Source organism: Sinocyclocheilus rhinocerous, unplaced genomic scaffold, assembly GCF_001515625.1.
Source record: "Sinocyclocheilus rhinocerous isolate Xijiao unplaced genomic scaffold, SAMN03320098_v1.1 scaffold634, whole genome shotgun sequence".
Taxonomy (NCBI): Eukaryota; Metazoa; Chordata; class Actinopteri; order Cypriniformes; family Cyprinidae; genus Sinocyclocheilus; species Sinocyclocheilus rhinocerous.
The window spans coordinates 361,785-366,654 of record NW_015657979.1 but is presented as its reverse complement, the minus strand read 5'-3'; positions in this window follow the sequence as shown (position 1 = coordinate 366,654).

Sequence of the window (4,870 nt, the reverse complement as noted above, 5' to 3'; positions counted from 1 at the left end):
ACGGCTTATGACTCAGTCTTGATTATTAATTGACTAATTTGATTAGTAATACATATTATATGGTAGACATGTTAGAGCTCATATTGACGCATTTGACTTGGTGCATACTGTGTAAACTTATTGAGATCACTTCTGAAATTTAGAGGAGACAAATGTGAGAGCTCCCGAGTCTTTAGTGTAGGAGACAAATCTGAGCACAGTGTGTGATGCTGTTGAGATCTCTTCTAAAGCTTTAAAGGAGACCATTGTGAGAGTATTAGAGTTTTTGTCTCAGGAGACAAGTTTGAGAAGCAGGAGACTCAAGCAAAAACCTCAATTTGATCTTAAAGTAAACAAATTTCTGTCTAGGATAAATATTTGAGATGTTAAAGAGATCTCACTTTTGATTTTTCTTTCCTATGTGTATTTCCAATCCCAAAATGAAAGTATTATTTCTAGTTATAGTAACAACAACAACAACAATAATAATAATAATTATTATAATTATCCCATCCCATTTTCAATGAAAAAAGGTTTTCATCCAAATCTCAGTTTGAACATGAAAAGGCTGCTTTCTCAGTGTGATCCAGTTGATTGATTCTATAAAAGGACGCTCTGACACATTCAGCCATGGCTTTATCATCGAAGAAACATTACTCCCTTATCTCTGCGTCTTATGAGGATTTCTTTGACATTTCAAAGGCTGTTGTCCAAGTACACCTCACAAGTCAACTTAAACAACAAATCTCAACGCATCAGGATGCATCAGGGCTGAAAGCTGCCTAGATCTGCTGTTTTGTCCTCCTTGGAATTGCTACTTCTCCCTACTGATCCAAATAGTCAGCTTTGGGAGACGATGGCACAAAGGCACATGTGTTGCCAGGGAACAATAATAGAAAACTCTATTCCAAGTTCAAAGGACCTCAAGTTTGATATACTGTAGCGGTTTTCTGAAGGACTACACTCTATTTGCAGATATTGTAGCACATATTTCATGGACTGACAGGATGGTGGAGAGCGCCTAAAGCTCTCGGCTGGTAATCAGGGGTTGCTGGTTTTATACTGAATTTTATTTGGGTGGGGGTCCAAGCAAATGCCTGCTACAGATTTCACAGAGTTTGGTTCTTTGGAGAGGATAACTTTTTCTCAGTCTGTAAAACAAATGCATTTTTGCTCCACAGTAAATGTTTTGAGATCAGCTATTTCATGGTCGATGTGAGTTTGTAGTCATGACTACCACTAATGCCAGGTGAAGCACTTAGTGTGTTTACATTTACAACAAAACTCTGATAACAATCTAAAATAAGCTAATTATAATATATACATGCACACACTGAATAAGCCAGCAGAATGACATTAAAGGTAATTGGGGTGAAATCGCGGTAATGAGCAAGTGTCTATGTGTTGGTTTAGATTAAACCGTTTAGCTTATATGACATTTGCCCAATAAAAGAACCAAGTTAAGGCATTTACATGTACCTGACCTTGTCGGATTATAATTCATAATTAAAGGATTAGTTCACTTTCAAATTAAAATTTCCTGATAATTTACTCACCCCCATGTCATCCAAGATGTTTATGTATTTCTTTCTTCAGTCGAAAAGAAATGAAGGTTTTTGATGAAAACATTCCAGGATTTTTCACCATATAGTTGACTTCAATGGACTCCAAACGGTTGAAGGTCAAAATTACAGTTTCAGTGCAGCTTCAAAGGGCTTTAAATGATACCAGACGATGAATAAGGGTCTTATCTAGCGAAACGATCGGTCATTTAAAAAAAAATAAAAAAAATGTATATGCTTTATAAACACAAATGCTCGCCTTGTAAACATCTTGGATGACATGGGGGTGAGTAAATTATCAGGAAATTTTAATTTGAAAGTGAACTAATCCTTTAAGTTATATGCATGCATGCAAACACACTCATCAAAGAAATGTATGCTCAGTGTGCATCAAAAAAAAAGGTGCTAGTTTTTATTATTTTCACACATTAATTTCCTCTCAGGTTTCATGTTTCTCTCATAGAATATGATGTTTTTTTATCTGCTCTTTTCCATTTGTAACATAAATTATATACAGTCAAAAAAACTTTTTTTTAGATTTATAAAATATATAATATTTAGATATAATATAAGATTTATGAAAATATTAATAATACAGACTAAAACTAAATTTATTATTTACATATTATAAATATTATTCAACTTCGTATTTATTTATAAATAATATAATATTATCATTTCCAATCTCAAAATGAAAATGACTTAAAACATATATGATTGACCAAAGCTATTATTTGTATTCTCAAAAAGAAACTTTAATTTCGAATAATAATTGCATGCATGCATATAAACACACTCACCAAAGAAACGTGTGCTTCAAAATAATTATATTCATATAATATATTAATTTTCTGTTTATAACAACAACTGCATGCACGTTAAGCGTAAGATTAAGCATAACATTCTTATTGTATTGTAAAAGCTGTTTTTAGAGATCTTTTAATATGACATAATTTTGCCTGTTTTGTTCTACTATTTCAGTTGTTAAACATGTTTACAAGACTCCAGAATCATTGTACTTTTGAATTTGTGTCCTTGGACTTTCTGAGACACCAGGTTGACAGAGAAACTCCACTGGGTGAGAAAAACGTCTTTGGTCGGCACTTACAGATTCCTGTCAAACTGTCTAGGCAATTTTACAATAAACTCTAACAAAACCCTTTGCCAACAGCACATTAGCACAATAGCAATATTGGGTAGAGTCAACGCTGATAAAGATTCCTATTATATTGCAGTTGAAAATGAGTCCTGCTGGTGACTCCCTTGTTGATTTTCCTCAAGAAGCGACAGTTCGCACTCCATCTGGACGCGTTTCTGAGCCAGCCAGATTTTGGGAACTCGGAGGGAGGAACTGACAATCCAAAAATGACTCCGAGCAAAGACATGATTAGTCAGACGTGAATATTAAACAGTGCTCAGGGACCAGAGTGATCTTTTTTATGACCCTCCCACGAGCCATCGAGGCCCATATTTGGCATGATGAATATCACAGGTAATGAACCTTTCACACCCCTGAATTAAGTTCTATTGTGCATCAGATGATACAATTAATGCACACTTTAGTGGAACAATTTAGACCTAATTTTCCATTCATTATAATTAAGAGGCAGCCCCATTGCCTAACTGGTATTAATTTTATTGCCACTGGTCTCCCTGTTTATTACTTTCCTGATCTAAAATTGAAGAATCGTGTCTACGCTTATAGTACATCAGCAAAAGCAATTATTCCCTCTCTGATATCACCTCTCCATTCCTCTGAGGCTTTCTGCTGTTCTTTTACTCTTAAGCACTAATTCAATTTACTTGCCAGTGTGAAATTTTGAATTGAAAGTTTGCGCACTTCAACCAGCACCCAATGCATACATTGAGAAAAGTAATTATTGAGAATTCTTTGTGAGCCGTTTTCTTAATTTTCCCACTCGCCAATATGAAAGCCCTTGCCGCTGTGAGGAGCGTTCTGTGTGCACTCTTCACTGTGCTCCTACAAGATGAATCATTCTGGCTTGATGCTATTTTCTCAGCAGCATGCAATGAGCCCATCATTCAGAGGGAACATCGTCTACATAGCACCATGGCAACAAGCCACAGGCCTGCACGGCAACTTATGTGCTTCACAAAGGTTATACAAGAGGGTCATCCTCCTTTAGGGCCATGGACAGAGAGAGAGAGAGAGAGAGAGAGAGAGAGAGAGCTGCAATATCACAACTGTCTACCTTTCCCCCCTTTTTCCTTCTTAACTCTCCTTCCAAATAAATTATTCTAAGACTGGCATGAGAATGTTTTGAAAGCACTTTTTGGAGGTCACCGAGCGCATTGTGGTCTGGGATTGAGGAAGCATTAGGATAATATAATAAGATTATAAGGAAGTGCATACTGATTTACATTACAAGCATTTACCTCAGCAGGGTCCCGCGTCATTCACAATTCAATTGCCATGCCTTTTAAATTACAGTTTGGATCCTGAAGTTGAATTAAGATAGCAAACAGGATGCAGAAAAGGAAGTGCAATTAAAATAGACCGTGCTGCTTTTTCAGACTTGTTTGTAGCACCATGAGTTTAACATGTGAGAAATGAGCTCCATGAGCACCATCCTCCTGAGGTGACAGAAAATGTGTAAAAACGTAAAGGATTCACATGACAAATGACAATTTTGAGGTAGAAAAGTAAAATGTAATGTCTGGTTTTAATTTGTGATCATTCATGGATATTAAATGAGAGAACTTGGAACATATGAAGTAGAAGTTTCTCTTATATTTTTTAAAATAATAATATATAATATTTGTAATATGTCTAGTCAGCCATGGTGCCTCTTTTATATACCATTGAAGTTTGATTTTTCTTTTTCTTTTTCTTTTTCTTATTCTTATTCTTATTCTTATTCTTATTCTTATTCTTTCTTTCTTTCTTTCTTTCTTTCTTTCTTTCTCTTTTTATTCAGACTTTTATTCAACAAAGATGCATTCAATTAATGAAAAGTTGCAGTAAAGAAATGTATAATGTTAAAAAGATTTATATTTTCAAAATAAATAAATAAATAAATAATTTCATATATTACATTTGAAAACAGTTATTTTAAATTGTAATAATAATAATAATAATAATAATAATAATAATAATAATAATAATAATAATAATAATAATAATAATAATAATAATAATAATAATAATAATAATAATAATAATAATAATAATAATACATATTTGAATTATTTTTATTCAAAAAGGTACAAAATATTTTGTATCTTTTTGAATAAACAGTAATATATTTGAACAGTAATATATATTATCTATCTATCTATCTATCTATCTATCTATCTATCTCTATATA